This window comes from Peromyscus maniculatus, chromosome 8, assembly GCF_049852395.1.
Source record: "Peromyscus maniculatus bairdii isolate BWxNUB_F1_BW_parent chromosome 8, HU_Pman_BW_mat_3.1, whole genome shotgun sequence".
In the NCBI taxonomy this organism is placed as follows: Eukaryota; Metazoa; Chordata; class Mammalia; order Rodentia; family Cricetidae; genus Peromyscus; species Peromyscus maniculatus.
Genome location: NC_134859.1, coordinates 64,706,849 through 64,725,969, shown reverse-complemented (window position 1 = coordinate 64,725,969; position 19,121 = coordinate 64,706,849). Strand labels below are relative to the sequence as shown.

Genomic DNA, 19,121 nt, shown 5'->3' with positions numbered 1-19,121 from the left:
CTTTATCGAGAGACAAACGCCCTGTTCAATGAAGCTGCAAGCTTCTCCGGGCTGCTGTCTGAAAGGCAGTGAGGAGACCAGTGGATAACGTTGCTTCTCTTCGTGCGTCTCTCTTCTCTGGGGCTTTTTTAACCTGTCTGTAATGAAAAGCCCGATTTCCTTACACACGCTCCTTGTGTGGTTGCTTTAACAAGACAATTTCTTATAATGTCTTTTTTTCTTCATTTTTTTAAAAAAGAAAACACTGCTGTCTAGCAGAACCCAGAAATTATTTTTCTTCTTCTTAGGAAGCAGGGGCTATTTCTTAAGAGAATTTTTTCTTTTCCCTGTTTCTTCTTCAGTTCTTTAGACTCCCGCTCCATCTCCTCCAGCACCCCCTTTTCTTCCTCTTTACCTAACTACCACACTGTCTCAAACCAGTGTGGGAAGATTCCTCCCCTGGAATATCCAGCTAATTACCTTCATTTGTTTTCAATATGTAGGCTTAGACCAAATATATCTGAAAAATCCAATCGCACCCTCATAAATCAGCCCTCTTATTTACCCATGCATAATCAGGGCACATCATTAGCGCAGATCCAATCAATAAATCGTTATACTTTTAGAGTCCTGACTAGGAACACTCTGCCGTGACACCATTCCACTCTGGAGTTCAACCATAAGACCCTTTCATATTTTTAAGAAATGTCACAGTCTGTTCTCTCATCCCTGCTCTTTTGTTCCTAGATCTCTGTGTTCCTGCTTCAGAAGCATCGTTCTGATACCTAGAGCTCATAAAATATTCAAGAAGCAAGCTGTTAGCTCTACCTCCGAAAGCTCCACCTTCACGGCTCTTGTGTTACTTCTGGCTTTATAGAGATACAACATTTATCTTTCTCAAAAATTCCTGGTGGACAGCTAGGCAGCAAGAATGAGGAGGAGGAAGAGGAGGAGGAGAGGAAAAAGAAGAAGAGGAAGAAGAAGAAGAAGAAGAGGAAGAGGAAGAGGAAGAAGAAGAGGAAGAGGAAGAGGAAGAGAAAGAAGGAGATTACCACAAGGAGAGACGTGGGCAACATGTCCTGTCTTTTATCAAGTCACAGTGGGATCTTGGATTTAGGAATAGGCCAGTTGTGATTCTTCTTAACTTGACAGGAACTTTAGATTTCTTTTCATTTCAGTAGTAAAACTAAAAAATTCTTACCAGTCCAAACAGTCACTAAAAATGACACCAAGTCCATGATCTAATGGAAACCCAACTGTTCTTATCATGTCATTTTCTTCTGCACTGAAATTCCAGAATTTCATGAGGGCGCCCTCATGTCAGGCTGCACGATATTTAAAGGTAAACAGAACTTTAAAGACCTTTTGCTTAAGAAATCTATCGCTCAAGGGTTGGCTGTGCCGGAGATTCCTTCTAACCGGGGAATTTATCACACTTCCCTAAGAAATACATGGTCACCTTCTCTTGCTTTCTGAAATGTCATTTAGCCTGACAGTGGCAAGTTTGTAACCACTCTGTAGAGAAAGAGGCAAGAAGTCTTTCAGTTTAAACTGACCTCCAGATTTTTAAAATTACGTTTAATTGCTTATTATTATGTGTGTACTTCTGTGGTGTGTGCGCAGGTCAGAGGAGAGCCTGAGGAAGTCTGTTCTCTTCCACCATGTGGGTCCAGGAAATCAAACTCAGGTCATCAGGCTTGACAGCAAGGGCCTTACCCACTGAGCCATCTCCCTAGCCCCATTTCCAGATTTCAAAGAGAAATGATACATTTGCACGCTTTGATTAAATCGGGTTATTGTCTCAAAGGTTGGCCATGTAAATAATTCAAATTAATTCATAAACATACAATGGATTTAATAAGCATGATAAAGACTTTGAAGAAAATACTTAGGACCTTCGATCTGCCCTTAGTCTCAGTCCCCTCAGCTCAGATTTCTCAGAGCACACAGGATGAACACTACCTTGGTGTTCTCTTCTATTCAAAATATGCAAAGTTGCGGCCGGGCGGTGGTGGCGCACGCCTTTAATCCCAGCACTCGGGAGGCAGAGGCAGGCGGATCTCTGTGAGTTCGAGGCCAGCCTGGGCTACCAAGTGAGTTCCAGGAAAAGCGCAAAGCTACACAAGAGAAACCCTGTCTCGAAAAAATCAAAAAAAAAAAAAAAAAAAATATGCAAAGTTGCTATTTACTAGTTTGCAATTTGCATGACTCAAATTCTGCGAGAACACAGGGTGAGGGGCACAGGGTGACAGGTGAATGTGCCAAAAGAGATTACCAAGGCAGAAAATGGAAAAATCCAGTATACAGAACTTTGCCACCCTGGGTGTTAACAAAACACAGCCCTGGCTGACTCCCAGAGAGGTTTGTTAGTAAGACAATGAAAATATCGGGTGTAAAAGGTTATGTGAGATCTCAGACATCTAGTGTCTTTTCTTCTGTAATTACTGGGTGGGAGAAGGGGATGAGCAGAGATTCAAGACTGTATAAAAAGGAGTATGAGAGGGGAAGGCACGGCCGTGACTATTCACAGCACACACGCTACAGGATGGGGTCTAGTCTTTCAGGGCTTTGGTCTTGTGTTACTTTCTGTAGCACCATAAATGCACCCTGCCTGGCTGGTACATACCATTTTACACTTCTGGTGTGTTCTGTAGTTGCATGTTGACAGTAGTGGCATGTGAAGCCACATAGAAAATTGGGCATATGCCATCTCTGAATTTGAGTCTCCACTTTTTTGTCTGTTGAAAACATGTCTCATGATTTAAGACTAATTAACATATACACCCATACCCACAGTTTTTGTGTAAACTACATTTGAAATGGAAATTTTCATAAAAAAAAGATTAAGTGTAGCCAGGCATGGTGACGCATGACTGTAATGTCAGCACTAGGGGGCGCTAAAACAGAATCATAAGTTTGAGACACCGCCCGGCTCAGATCTACTTTCAAATGACCTGCTTCAAAATATCACTCTGTTTCTACTAGTGACATGAAGAATCTTAAGATGACCACAAATAAGAATTCAATGCCAAGCCGGGCAGCAGTGGCACACACCTTTAATCCCAGCACTGGGGAGGCAGAACCAGGCGGATCTCTGTGAGTTCAAGGCCAGACTGGTCTACAGAGTGAGATCCAGGACAGATACCAAAGCTACACAGAGAAACCCTGTCTCAAAAAAACAAAACAAAAACAAAAAAGAATTCAATGCCAGGGGCTGGAGAGATGGCTCAGCAGTTAGGAGCACTGGTTGCTCTTCCAAAGGACCTAGGGTTCAATTCTCAGCACCCACAGGGCCACTCAGAACTGTCTATAACTCCAGTTCCAGGGAATCTGGCACCCTCACACAGACACACATGCAGGCAAAACACCAATGTACATTAAAAAAATAAAAATAAACGAATCATTAAAAAAGAACAAAAAGAGTTCAATTCCACAGGTCACCAAAATGGAGGAAATAATTATTAAATAGAATTAGTTGGAGAAAGAAGAAAGAGGAAGACAGGAAGGAGAAGGAATGAAGCAGAGACAGGAGGGGAGGAAAAAGGGAGTTAACCTTGTCGACACTATCCCAAAGAAAAAGGCTGGTAAAGTTAAGTGAAGCCGCCAAGGGAAAGAGGGGCAGGGGACATTAGTGAGGGGCAACCGTTCTTTGGTATAGCCAGGAAATAGGGTGTTCTGGTCAATCAAGATGCAGTTAATAGTTAACTGTCCACTTTAGCAAACGTATGCTGATACCCTTCCCAGGCAAACTATCAAGAGTTCCCCAAGTCATTACAGAGACAGCTGCGTCCCTTTCGTCTGGACGCTCTTCCCTGCCCCCCCCCCACCCCCATCTTATCCGAGGCAGGTCAAATCGTGTCTTTGCGCTATGATAGACCCTTTACTGGCTCCTCGGAGTTCTCTGCATACAGAGGTCAAACTCCTGACTGCATCCTACAAGGCCCTGTAGGGTTTGGACTTTCAAGTTTCACTTCCTCTTTCCAACCGCCCGCCACAGCCCTGTGAGTTTTCAGACTTTCAAATGTGCCCTGTCTCTTCTGCTCTCCTCCTCTACATCCCACCTCACACACACACATCCTCCTCCCCTTCCCTGACACCCACACTCCTACACTTACTGCTCCCAGACAGTAAGTAGCCTGTACCTGCCTCCATGGCAGGCATCAGAGTTCATGACAATACATAGGTCAGTTTGGAATCCCCCGGAAGAGGCTGGGGCCAGGATTTGAGAGCACATAGTTTATCTGGACAGGGATCTAGAAAACACCCAGCAAAGCAATGGAGACATGAGGCTAGGCAGAGACAGTCCACACAGAGCCCTGCCGAGACACCAGGCTAGGCAGAGACTGTCCACACAGAGTCCTGCCAAGCAAGGTAGTACCACCTCAGACTCCCTGCCTCCCTCTGGGAGCCAATGTGGCTAGTGCCCTGGAGCATTTATAGGGCCATTCCTTTTAGTTACTGGTTGAATGATGCTCTCAGGGCACTGACTCCCTGGGAGGGCTAGCCTGCCATGTTCTCAAGCAGACTCATAGTTGCTTGGGGCAGTGGGAAATGAGTCAAATATGGCAGAAGGGAAGGCTCAGGGGATGGGGGCAAGGTCACTGGTGATTCTGCGAATCATGATAGTCATACATGTACATTTATGTAAATGTACAGATTTAGTACGTGCATGTGTGTCCAGGTGTGTTTGTGTGATTATATCAAGTCACAGCCCCCTCCGGACTGCAGCTCCCTGAAAGCCAAGCTGAGCAGCAGGGTCCCAGCCGGCGTCGGTGTCGTGCCACACTAAAAGCTCCCTCCCCACTTCCTCAGCTCTCTGCCTCGCTCCCATTGAATCTATCGTCCTCCTCCAATCTGCCCCCAAGCAGATTAATGTTGAGAAAATTACACAACAGAGCTGATGGATCTGACTTTAAATGCATCCTGGATCCTTCCTGGGAAGAAAATGACTGCTTTTCAGAGCTCTCACACTCCACCTCCCCACCCTCACTCTCAGCTAACTGCCCGTGGGAAAGGTCAACAGCACCAGATGAGAACATCCCTCAGAGTTCTCAGCCTGTCTCCTTTGCCGCGTGCCTTTGACAACTCATCCCCCTGTGGTTCTCTTGGCTCTCTCCCTTGAGAGTTGTGAAAGTCTCTGCCGCTAGTTACTTCTGCTTCATCCCTAATTAATCTCCACATCGCCACTTGCTCATTCTAAGCAACATCCTGAAGAGGGCTAGCGCTTTACTTCTCAAAAAGTGATCTGTGGACCGGTGGCGTGAGCCTTGCCTGGAAGCCTGGTAGGAATGCAGAATCTTCACGCAGACAGCAGAATCAGAGTCTGCCTTTCAACAAGATCCCCCCTCCGATGGTTACCAGGCATGTGAAAGTTTGATAAGCACTAAACTAGGGGTTCCCATTCAAAAACAAATGAACCAAATGTCAGACAGCTTTCTGAGTCCCCCGTCTCCATCACATGGATTCCTCTCTCTACATTCTATTGGAGCCATCCACATGTAGACAGAGGCCCTGGCAGATGTCAACCCATCTCCTGGGTTCTGAGGAGACAGAATAAATAAAGCATATATGCGGGCTGGAGAGATGGCTCAGTGATTAAGAGCACCTGCTGCTCTTACCAACAACCAGAGTTCGGTACCCAGAACCCACTTTGGGCAGCTTACAACTGCCTGGAACTCCTGCTCCAGGGGACCTGATGCCCTATTCTGGCTTTCAAGACAAATGCACCCACCAAGCACATACTCCAACACAGACACAGACACAGACACACACAGACACACACACACACACACAACTAAAAATAAGAATAAAATCTTAAAAAATGAAAAAATAGGGGCTAAGGAGTTGACCTGGCAGTTAAGAGCACTTATTGCTCTTGCAAAGGGCCCGGGCTTTATTCTGAGCACCCACATGGCAGCTCTCCACCATCTGTAACTCCAGTCCCAGGGATCCGATACCCTCTTCCGACCCCCACAGGTACCAGGCATGCACATGGTACATCTGCATGCATGAAGGCCAAACACTCAAATATAAAAGAATAAAGTAAAATTAAAAAATAAAATTAATAAATAAAGCATATGACCATTGTGCGTGTTGTGTTGCAGGGGCTGGGAAAATGGGAGTAAGAAAGAATATGAATGATAAACAGCTGATCTACAGTCAAAAAGAAGGTGACAATGTGGGTCAGAGAGATGGCTCCGAGGGTAAAGGCACTTGTTACCAAGCTGCGTTCAAGCCCTCGGGCCCACATAGTGCAGAAGAACCAACTGCTGTAAGCTGTCTTCTAACCTGCGTGCACACACACACACACACACACACACACACACACACACACACACACACACGCATGCACGCACGCACGCACGCGCGCACACGGTTTTTAGCAAAGGTAGTTAGCACCCAATGGTTACTGTGTTGCTCCGGGTATATGACATTTAGACGGAGATCTAAATGACTCTACCCAGGGATGAAGAGCTGGCTCAGGGGGTACAGAGCATGAGGATCTGAGCTTGATCCCAAACACCCACATTAAACCTGGAAAAGGCAGCCCAAGCCCAAGCAGGCAGAGACAGGGTGTTCCCTGGGGCTTGCTGGTTAACCAGTCTAATCAAACTGGTGAGCTCTAGGTTCAATGACAGAGCCTGATTAAAAAAGCAGGGTGAAAAGGGATTGAAGAAGATACCCAACACTAACCTCTAGCTTTGACAGCACACATGTGTGTGTACATATGTGCACGCGTGCGCGCGCACACTCGCAAGCACACACACACACACTTTTTTTTTGGTTTTTCGAGACAGGGTTTCTCTGTGTAGCTTTGCACCTTTCCTGGAACTCACTCTGTAGACCAGGCTGGCCTCCAACTCACAGAGATCTGCCTGGCTCTGCCTCCTGAGTGCTGAGATTAAAAGTGAACGCCACCACCGCCCGGCTCTCCTCCGCTCCAAACAAGACTTTCAGTGGCTTCTGTGCCGTCATAGGTCAGGGCCCCCTTTCTGCCCTTAACTTCCTAGACTTTTCAGAAGACCTGAGACATCTGACCCGACCTTCCTTCCCCAGACACTGGAAACTAAGTCAGTCTTAACTTGTAATTCTCTGAGTAAAATAAACTTTGAAAGACTTTTGTGGATTAAAAAAAAAAAAAAAAGGAGAAAGCAGAGAAGATGGGGGTAGGGAATTTATGCAAGCATAAAAAGGCCTTTCCATTTTCTTAAAAATATCTTTTATTTTATGTCTTTTGGGGTTTTGTTGGTCTGTTTCAGTTTGAGTTAGTTTGTTTTTTGAGACAGGGTCTCATATAGTCCAGGGTGGTCCTAAACTCGCTGTACACTCCTGATCCTCCTGCTTCCACCTCCCTGGTGCTGGGATGGTAGACATGTGTCACCATGCCTGGCTTTTATCTTTTTTTTTTTTTTTTAAATCCCTGTATTGTGGCTCTGGTGTATCTGGAAGTGGGAGACAGTTCTCTGATCCAGCCACAAAGGGCAAAGGTGGTCCCTCCCACCTTTTCACCTCTGCTCAGCTAGGCTCCCCAAGCTGAGACTCAGAGTAGCTGAGCAGGAGGGGGAGTCGGAGGGGAGCTAGCGGGGCCTCCCACAGCTCAGCCGTCTAAACCCACTCTCGCTTTCCCATTTCCTGAAGGGCAGGCTGTGCAGGAGGGCTGTGGGGTGTGGAGAGAGCAAAATGACATTTGCTGGAAACCGCAGAACCTTCTCAGGGAGAAGGATGGATGGAGGCTATTATTAGCCAGCTAGTGCTCAAAATTCCCAATTCAGACCAGGGAAGGTGGTTTCAAGATATCAGTGTATAATCCTACCACAGTGTGAGCTTCACGGCTTCCTTAGTGCAGAACTGACTGTACGCCCCTTCTGCCTATGAGACGCGTCAGAACTCTTCACTTAGGCACTCCTTTTTCATTATTAAATACTATTAGGGTTCATCAAGAGCATGTACCCCTCCCACCCATGGATGCCTTCTGGGTACACACTGAAGCTTGATTCCAGGCATACCGCAGTGATGGAGCCATGACGACCAGCACCCATACACACCATCCTAACCACTTGACGCATGGACTATGACGCTCTCTGGCCCCTTGGGTTCACTCCCAGTCAGCTCCCTGGGTTCACCCCCAGTCAGCCCCTGGCAGTCTGCGCCCACTGCCTATTTCCCTAGCGAAAGACAATAGAAACATCAGGAGGTCTTTGTGACGTGTGAAAACCACGTGAACTTCCCATCTCAGTGGTCAGGAAGTTTCATGGGGACACAGCCATGCCCGTTCACTTCCGTATGGCCTAGAGCTGCCTTTGTGCTACCAGGGCAGAGATGAGTTGACAAAGAGACGATGCAGCCTGCAAAGCCCTTTGCTTAAGATCTGGCCCTTTCCTATCCAGTCATCAATCCTTAGCCTACAGAAAGTGCTACAATGTTTTAGCCTCGCTGTCTAGGCTCAGCAAAGACCAAGGTGGAGCCCTGCCCCACCCTCACAGCCCACTCACCTAACACCCCAGCAAACATCTTGTTCCCCCATTTAAATTTCCTTCCGTCCCACCTCCGTGCCTTCTTCCCATGTTCCTCTCATCTGTAAACCACTCCAGTGGTCTCCGTACACTTTTACGACAATTTCCCCCAACCTTCAAGCAGGCTGTCCTGAATCTCTCAGCTGTAATTTATTTACCCACTCTTTTTTTTTTTTGCTATAATTCTCTCTGTACTGTCTCAGGACACACCAGTTTCCTACTTTGCATTCTAATTATTTATGCACATGTTTTATTCCCCCTCTAGACTATAAACTCCTTGAAAAATGCATTGGCTCATTACAAAATTAGCATTCTGAGAACCCTTATTTGCATCACACATAAGATCTCTTGTCTTCAGCAAAAAGGAGTATACTTATGACACGTATAATTGTCACTTATCACACAAATCAATGATAATGGGGAGCTGGGGCAGGATGGCTAATTAAAACCCACAGCAAATTCTTCAAAAATTCATCTTTGTCTCCCTTGCATCTCCACCAATACAATACGACTGGTTTACACGAAATGCATTCGCCTTTTTTACTGGCTTTGTAGGTGTGCAACTGCAGTGATCATCCTGCACTCTGTCGGAACAAAAAGACGGAGAAAGAGTAATCCAAAAACTGAAGCCATCACCAGTGGAATGAAGGGTAGGGAACTATTGGAGCACTCTTCCCAAAGAAGACTGATGTGGACGCCATCTGGGTTTTTTTATTGGCTTGTTTGTTTTCCCCAATACTGAGATTGGAACCCAGAGCCTTCGGCCTGCCAGCCCTCTACCACCAAGCAACACTTTCAGTCCTCTGCACGCATCTGGAACTCAGACAGAAGACAATAAATCTTTAATATGTCCCTGATAGTCTGAATAATAAGTGAATTTAAAGTAATTTTCCCCCAGTTCTCTGCACGTATGCTTCATTAGACAGGTCCTATAGTCTCCGGCCAACATTAATGCCTTAAAAAAAAAAAAGGATAAGGAAATAAAGTAAATATAAAGAAGAACCTGGCTTGCCAAAGCAACATATGCGTTTGGGATGAGCCTTTGCACCCATGACTAGTGCACACAAATATCGTGTTAAGCCCCTTCTCTTAATAGCCTCGTTTCTCACATGCTCTTCAGAGGGAAAAATGTGACGCTAATTTAAGATGACTTATCCTGCTAAGCGCATAAATAAAAAACAGTTCAGAATCCAGAACACGACAGAACTCCCCTTTCATGTCTAATTAAGTACTTTTAATTGGCAATTCAATTGGCAGACTGCATATTTGGGGCTGGAGAGATGAAGGCAGACTAGACCCCTAGTAAGATACAAATGAGGAGATGTGGGGCGTATCCAATCGCCTTATCGCACGTGATGCAGAAATGCCATGTGAGGCAGGGGGAGAAAACCAACTACATCTGGGGAAGAATCAGCAGTGAGCAGGGCCAGTGCTAGAGGGTCTGATGGTGATTATAAAATGTCATTTAGAAAGATATTTACATTGTTAATTAGGCAATGAAGCTGATAACTGCTACTCTGTAAATTGTGCTAATTATCCCAGTGCCTTGGAAGGCTTTCTAATCAGCCAGATCAATAGGCTCCAGGTTTTATGCTAACAATGCGGTGTCACCTTCCTCTGGAAGGGCTTCCTTGCAGCCCACAGTCTGAGCGTCGTACACCCCCCACCCACCATCCTGTGCAGCAGTCCTTTATCTGTCCAGTGGTAAAGCTGACTCCCATCCACCCTCAAGGCCCACAGCCAAGGAACTAGGTTTCACCAGGTACTTCACCTCCATCAGTCATTCAGGAAAGAGACCCAAGCCTTGGTGTTGCATGAAATCCTACTGTAGCCACAGACCTCTTGCTTCTGACAGAAAAGATCACCAATTCCTGAGGGCCATGGACCATGAGGGATACCTGATCCACATCTCTGTCATCGACTTGGAGAAAGACACACCATTTGTTGTGGTGGGCAGGTATGCGGATCAAGACAGAATATCAGTTTGGCTCATTGAAAGAACTTTTGGATTGGTTTTCAGTTAATCATCAGTCTTTTCTGTCAAGAGAAACACATTTTTGTCTCCAAGCCCTTGGTCAGCCTCACTGGTGCTGGACATTATGGAAAAGGGTCTGGGGCCAGGGAGATGGCTTGATAGGCAAATTGCTTCCCTGGAAAGCATGGGGTCCTGAGCTGGGCCCCCAGCATCCACCTAAAAACCTGGGTATGGTGCTGAGTGTTTATAATCTCAGTATGGACAGAAAAAAACATGTGAATTTGGATCTTGGGGCTCATTGGCCAGCCAGTATAGGCTAATTGTTGAGTTTGGGGCCAGTGAGTGAACCAGTCTCAAAAAACAAGTGGTGGTGATACACACCTTTAATCCCAGCACTTGGGAGGCAGAGGCAGGCGGATCTCTGTGAGTTTAAGGCTAGCCTGGTCTGTAGAGTAGAAAAACAAACAAACAAACAAACAAAAAACAAGGTGGATGGCTTATGAAGAACAACACCTAAGATAAACATCTGGCCTCTATGCACATACACGCGCATGCACACACACGCACACACACACCATGCCCATGCACACACATGCCCACGCATCCTGACAATAAGGGCTCTGATGTAAGAAAGCATAAAGACAGTCTAGTGGAGAGTTCCGCTGCCTCTTGGTCCGCCACAGGACCGAGAAGCATAGTGCAGGGGAAACCCAGCAGTAGTTCATCTTTGCGGGGAACGGGGTTTGTTTTTCTTTGGTTTTGGTTTGAGAGTATCTCAATGTGTAGCCCCAGGTTGGGCTCAAATTTACAACCCTCCTGCCTCCACCTTCCAAGTGCTAGGATAACGCGGATACACCACCACACCTGGCACAACCTATAACTCCTATCTTCTTCCTCATCAAACAACAAAGAAGTCATCAGCTGGTAGCCACGTGACCTTCCACCACTCTTTTCATTCGCCTTTCTCACCCCCTGATAGGTGTCCTGAAACAGGAAAGCTCTCACTTGGAAGGTAAAAAAGGGTTGTCAAAAAAAGAAAGGACCTGGGTGACAGGCAGAGTGTAGAATCAAGTCTACAAGTAACGGAGAGCTGACTACAGGCAGAGGTCAATCCGTGGCTCGAGGCAGGCTTGAAGTGAAAAGCCACAGTGGGCACGGGGGTGGGTGGTGGGTGGGGGGAGGTGGGGGGGCAGTTAGCGCTGAAAGCCGCTGGGCTCCACTTCTGAGCGGCAGAGTGCCTTCAGTGCTGGCTGCCCAGCCCCAGCAGGCAGAGTCTGTGAGTTCAAGGCCAGCTCCTAGGGGGCTGGGGGGGGGGGCTTTGGGATGGGGCCAATTTGTTGGGCTGTTTCAGTGCTTTGATGTGTAAACTAATCATCCTTCATTGTGCTCCAATTAAACCTAAGTGGTGCAATGGATTTACTGTCTCAGTGGCCAGGGCCCCTCTTGGATGGGGGAGGGGGACAGCATCTGTTGAGAGCCATGAAGCCCCAGGAGCACGGAAAGGGAGGAAATGCCAGGCATGAATAGGAAATGAAAGGAGTCGGAAACCCTGTCCAGGTCCAGGATGCTGGAGAAAATAGGACAATCCAGCAGTCTGGGGAGTCGGAGAACCTCTTCCAGGGTGCGGTCATCCCCCAGCATGGAAGTCTAGACATAACAAGCTTGGGTCAAGCGAGCAACCACGAAGTGACCTTACTGTTTGCCATGGCAACATACCTCTCAGGCCAGCTGGCCTGTCACCAACAAAATGTAACCCAGTTTCATAAGGCAGAATGCAGGATTTTCATCCCCACATCCAAACCAAATGACCAGAATGTACAAGAGGACAGTATCCAGAATCCAAACACTGTTGATCTTTGAGATTGCTTCCTTCTGCCTCTGCCGGCTGTCAGTCTCTTTAAACTACATTTTGTCTAGAACCATCCACAGAGGAGTGGTCCTCACTGAAGCAAAGTCAGGGAAAGAGCAGAGGATCACAGTGGTGGTGAACCCGACATTGTGACATGTGTTCTGGGCAGAGTCTCTGGCCTCAGGTCCTACACTTTCCTGGCTACAAAGCCTAGGGTTGAAAATATCTATGTCCTACACTGTGCCATCTTTGGGGACCTCAACCTGAGAATGAAGATTGATTTATCTGCCTCAAGGTCATCGATACAACCCACCCCATCTATACAAAGAAGTTCAGAGTCTAATGAACAAGAAAGGCTCGCCTCTTCTCCACCCATGTGTTTACTCAGCAACTGCAGGTGGAAGACCAGGTGAGGGGCATGCCAGGAGAGCAAGGTTGCGTGAGTTACAGCCTCTGCCACGAAAGAACTCATAGCGCCAGAGGAAAGAGAAAAATGAATGTGTGTGATTTTCTAATTTCACACACAGCTTTGTGATCACAGATGCCAAAAACCTGTGGATGCTCCAATCCTTTATATAAAATGCCATGGCATTTCCATATAACCCGCACATATCCTCTAGAATTCCTTAAATCATCTCTAGATTACCTGTAATACCCAATACAATGTAAATGCTATGTAAATTCTTATTATTATTAGGTAATAGTGCCAAGAGAAATGTGCCTGTTCAATCTGCACTTGGTTGGATCCTGGGATGTGAGCCTGCAGATATAGAGGGACCAACTATAATTCAATAATGAATGTACCTCAGAAAGAAAAAAATAGGTCAAGCGTGTCATGAGGAACTGTCTAGACACTTACCATGTGGCGGTATAGCAAAAGGACACCAACGTTTATTAACAGTCTTTCTAAAGGCCAGGCATGATGTACAGACATTATCTTGGTCAATACTCACAACCACCCCATAAAGTGAACATTATTATGCCTCTTTTTTATAAATGAGCAAGATGAGATCAAAGTGTCTCTAATAAATGACATATGAAAGTGTGGCAGACACTCCACTTCTGTCTCTGCCCTCCCCATGCCCCTTTGTCTTCACCTTCTTTCTCTGGTCACAGAAAATTGAGCCTTGAATGGTTGCCTAGACAGACAGCAGCTTCCCCAACTTTGCAGCTTATGGGGCCCCATGCCTAGGGCTTGGCGATGGACTGCCAAAGATGTGATGGGGCGGGGGGGGGGGGGGGGCAACTTCCAAACACACGCATGCACACACACACAAAATATGTATATATATTGGTATAATATATATATTGGTTTTTTGAGACAGGGTTTCTCTTTGTAGCCCTGGCTGTCCTGGAACTCACTCTATAGACCAGGCTGGCCTCGAACTCACAGAGATCTGCCTGCCTCTGCTTCCAGAGTGCTGGGATTAAAGGTGTGCGCCACCACCATCACCAGGCTCCACCTTGTTTTTTGAGACTGGGTCACTCACTGGCCCCGAACTCAACAATTAGCCTATACTGGCTGGCCAGTGAGCCCCAAGATTCAGATCCACCCATTTTTGTCTCCCTATACTGAGACTATAAACAGGAAGCACCACACCCAACTTTTTATACGGATGCTGGGGGCCCAGCTCAGGACCCCATGCTTTCCAGGAAAGCAATTTGCCTATCAAGCTATCTCCCTGACCCCAGATCCTTTTCCATGATGTCCAGCACCAGTGAGGTTGACCAAGGGCTTGGAGACAAAAATGTGTTTCTCTTGACAGAAAAGACTAGTCTAGATCTCTGCGGCCCTTACATATGACCCACAATTCCTTTTTCTTTCTCTCTCCTCCAGCTGAGCAAAATGCCCAAGGGATTGAAGGCCAAGAGGAAGAAGGTGGCCCCAGGCCCGCCATCATGAAGAAACAGGAGACCAAAAAGGTGGTGAATCCTTTGTTTGAGAAAGGGCCTAAGAACTTCGGCATTGGGCAGGACATCCAGCACAAAAGAGATCTCACAGCCTTCCTCAAATGGCCCCGCTACATTAGGCTGCAGCGGCAAAGAGCCATCCTCTATAAGCGGCTCAAGGTACCTCCTGCCATTCACCAGTTCCCCCAGGCCCTGGACCGGCAAACAGCTACCCAGCTGCTTAAGCTTGCCCACAAGTACAGGCCAGGGACAAAGCAGGAGAAGAAGCAAAGGCTGCTGGCCCGAGCTGAGAAGAAAGCTGCTGGCAAAGGGGACGTCCCGACTAAGAGACCACCTGTCCTCCGAGCAGGGGTCAATACAGTCACCACCTTGGTGGAGAACAAGAAGGCTCAGCTGGTGGTGATTTCCCACCATGTAGACCCCATTGAGCTGGTGGTCTTCCTGCCTGCCCTGTGCTGAAAGATGGGGATCCCCTACTGCATCATCAAGGGAAAGGCCAGCTGGGGCGGCTGGTCCACAGGAAGACATGCACCACTGTTGTCTTCACACAGGTTAACTCGGAGGACAAGGGTGCTCTGGCTAAGCTGGTGGAAGCAGTTAGGACCAATTACAACGACAGATATGATGAGATCCGCCGCCACTGGGGAGGCAACGTCCTGGGTCCTAAATCTGTGGCTCGGATTGCCAAGCTGGAAAAGGCAAAGGCCAAAAAACTCGCCACTAAATCGGATTAGATGTACACCGCTAAGTTTTCTGTACATAAATATAATTACAAACTTATCTTCCATCTTAAAAAAAAAAAAAAAAGGTTAGTCTATATGGATGCTTGAACTCGGAGATCCACCTGCCTCCTGAATGCTGGGGTTAAAGGCATGTGCCTCCTCCACCCAGCCCATTTTATATCTTAACTAAAGGCAACAATAACCTGCCTTCTCTTTCTTCTGCCCTTCCTCCTGGCTCTAATACCACTTCAGCTATACGAATGACAGGAGAGATGACCAGCAACTAGCCCGCAGGACCCTGGATAAATCGCACCAGGAACTCAGTTGGAATCACTCTTAGTAATTTTTTATTTTAAATTACACGTATTTATTTATTTGTGTGTGTGCGCATGTGTGCCTATGCCACAGCTCTTTGGGAAGACCAGAGGGGCAGCTTGTGGTGGTCGGTTCTCCCCTTCCATCACCGGGGTACCAGGGATTGGACTCGGGTCATGAAGGGGGCAGCAAGCATCTTCACCTACTGAACCACACCGCCAGCACTCCCACCCCTTTCGAGACAGGGTCCCATGGAGCCCAGTGTGTCCTCAGACTGGTTACACTGTGTGGCCAAGGATAATTCTGAACTCCAGATCCTCCTGCCTCCCCTCTCCTGGGTCTGGATTACAGGAATGTACTGTCGTATCCTGCTTACTTTCTGGTGGAGGCAATGCACTATTTGGTTCAATCACTGAAACAGTGACTTTGGGTGTGTTAGGCATAAGAGTCAACCAATGTAGAGGGCACAAGCCAAATAACAGAAGGGTGCTTAGGGATGAGGGTGGGAGATCTTGGTGGGCCTGGAAAACCAGTTCAGAGTTTGTATTTATTTATTTATTTATTTATTTATTTATTTATTTATTTATTTATTTATTTATTTATTTATTTTTGGTATTTTGAGTCAGGGTTTCTCCATGTAGTTTTGGTGCCTGTCCTGGATCTCGCTCCATAGACCAGGCTGGCCTCGAACTCACAGAGATCCACCTGGCTCTGCCTCCCGAGCGCTGGGATTAAAGGTGTGCACCACCACCGCCCGGCACCAGTTCAAATTTTAAAGGTGTAGAGGGAGGTGAGGAGAGGCTATGTCTTTACCTGACTGGAGCTAGTTTTGCAACCAGGCTCCCTCTCCTCTTCAAGTCCCAGTCATTCTTAATTATGTATGTATGTACGTATGTATGTATGTATGTATTATGTATGTGTTTATTCATTAATGCATGTGTTTGTTTGTTTGTTTATTTGTTTATTTATTTATTTATTTATTTATTTATTTATTTATTTATTTATTTATGCATTTACCTGTGCAGCCACACAAAGGTCAGAATCAGGCATTGGGTTCTCTTCTCCACTCTTCTAGTCCTTTGAGTCAAGGTCTCTCCCTGAACCTGGAGTTTGATTTTTTTTAGGCTAGGCTGGGAGCCAGCGAGTCCCAGGGATCTTTCTGTCTCTACTGACGTTGATCCAGGAGATGAAGCTGAGTGTGCGAGACGCAGGGGGAAAGAACTTACTGGTCATTTCTGGACCTCATTTACAGAACTGGCTATTTAGGATGCCAGTTAGACTCACCAGATTTGGCCTTTCCAGGAAAGATTGCTGTCAGCACTTCAAACTGAGAAAACAGACCACCAGCAACATGCCAACTTCAAACTGAAAAAACAGACCACCAGCAGCATGCCGAGAGCCTCCCAATCATACTTGACTGGCCTGGCCATGTTCCTCTTCTTTAAAATTTGTTTTTAGCCAGGTGGTGGTGGCACACGCCTTTAATCCCAGCACTCAGGAGGTAGAGACAGGAGGATCTCTGTGAGTTCAAGGCCAGCCTGGGCTAGAGAGTGAGTTCCAGGAAAGGTGCAAAGCTATACAGAGAAACCCTCTCTTGAAAAACAATAAATAAATATAAATAAATAAATAAATAAATAAAATTTGTTTTTAGTTAGTGCACAAAATAATGAGTTCCATTCTAACATTGCCATGCATCCATATCTTTCTCTGTGCCTTGCTCAGATCTGCCCTCCACTACCCTCTCAAGTCCCTTCTGTGTCCCTCACTGGTCCCCCTCCTCAGCTCTTAACAATCTTCCTTCTGTCTTCATGTCACACACATACACACCCTCACTTACACACACACCCTCACTTACACACACACCCTCACTTACACATACACCTCACACATTTTCACACACACACATCTTCACACACACACCCTCGCTTACACACACCCTCACACATTTTCACACTCACACACTCATTCACATTCTCCCACTCACTCGCAAGTGGTCCTTCCTTTCCCCCCAAAGCATGTTGCCCTTGTCCTCCCTGCGGTGGTAAAGGCACCCCACCGTACAGAACTGCAGTTTTACTTGCTTTGAGATTCATTTTTCCCACAAGACAAAGAGACCACTTGTTCCTCCAAGAGTTGGTAAAGGAGAATATTCTGGGCTGCTTCACTGGACATGAGAGATCCTTTTCGGGGTCCTGCATGGGGAAAAGGACCTCTGTCCCCAAACCCCCTTTCAAGTAGGCTCAAGCCCTGTGCCCCAGACAGTCATGAAAACACCGGGCCAGGCCAAGACTGTGTTCTGGAAAAGCCTCTTGAGTCTGCTCAGCAACAGAACCCACGAGGCCTTGGTCCTATTCACTTTTCTATCAAACTCAGACACATAGTTCAGTTCAATCTAGTTTTGTTAAGCTTTCTGGTTTTAATACGAAAGTCATTTCGATGTTTGTAGTAGAGTGGGGATATGAAAAAGCGAAGGAGCCCCACTGGATCCATTTTCCTTGTTTCTAGACGTTTTTAAAAACTGAAAGTAGGGCTGAAATGTAATTCAGCTGCGAGGGCTTGTCTAACATGCTCTAGGTCTTGGGTTGGGTTCCAGCACAGCAAAACCAAACAAGGGCCCTAAGATTCTATCACAACCTCCTCTGCTTAAAAAGGCATCCCCCTCCTCCTTCACATTTGGGACAAACTCCCAAACCCTGAGAGTCCCTGTGGCCCCAACTCCTTAGCTCAAAGGGCCAAAGCCTCCGGCCTGCATCATCTGCGGCCTGTTTTTAAGGCTAGGCCTCTTTCTTCCCAGAGTTAGTTCCTTTGGTCCCTCACAGTCCGGCTCAGATGTCTCCTCACACTGACCCCCTTCCAAGTGCCCTCAAGCCACTCTGTCACCTGGTTTATTTTGGGTTTATCCCACCTGGAATGATCTTGTTTATTGGTCCTATCGTGTTCTCCTTCCTTAAATGCAGACCCCATGGTGTAATAAATATCAAATGAGCCGTTTTTTATCAAATACTGTAAAACTTGTTTTTAGGACTAGGGGTTAAAAATCTTTCATGTTTGAATTCTCCACACCCAGTAAAACCTCTGTTTACACAAAAGCTCACAGCACTAGTCTAGGAATTTGATGGTCTGGAGCAGTGACCCTTTTCCTCTTCCTGCTTAAGTGCCAGTTCTCTTCAGATTAGCCAATCAAATAATATTATGAGGTTGACTCCCAGCCAATGGGGAAAAGGACAGAACTGCCATGGGAGTTACAATAAAACCCAAATCACTCCCCATCTCAGAAGAGTGAGCACACTAAAGTTTGCCTTGTCTGTACACTTCAGTTGGAGTGGTGGTCTCTTTCTTTTCAACCCTTTTATTTTATTTTTTTGAGACAGGGTTTCTCTGTGTAGTCCTGGCTGTCCTGGATCTCTCTATGTAGACCAGGCTGGCCTTGAATTCAGAGATCCACCTGCCTCTGCCTCCCAAGTGCTGGGATTAAAGGTGTGTGCCAGTTTACCCCATACTTATTTCTTTTTTTAAAAAATTATATTATTTTATTTTACAATACTATTCAGTTCTACATAACAGCCACAGATTCCCTTGTTCTCCCCCTTCCTGCCCCCCTTCCCTTCCCCCCAGCACACCCCCTATTCCCACCTCCTCCAGAGCAAGGCCTCCCCAGAGGACTGAGATCGACCTGATAGACTCAGTCCAGGCAGGTCCAGTCCCCTCCTCCCAGATTGAGCCAAGCGTCCCTGCATAAGTCCCAGGTTTCAAACAGCCAACTCATGCAATGAGCACAGGACCTGGTACCACTGCCTAGGTGCCTCCCAAACAGATCAAACCAATCAACTGTCTCACCTATTCAGAGGGCCTGATCC

At 46.7% G+C, this 19,121-nt stretch overlaps 1 pseudogene; it reads left to right on the top strand.

Annotated features, from left to right (window-relative positions):
* Positions 1 to 14,162: 14,162 nt before the first annotated feature.
* On the top strand, positions 14,163 to 14,977 carry LOC102925049 (large ribosomal subunit protein eL8 pseudogene; annotated as a pseudogene).
* Positions 14,978 to 19,121: the final 4,144 nt, after the last annotated feature.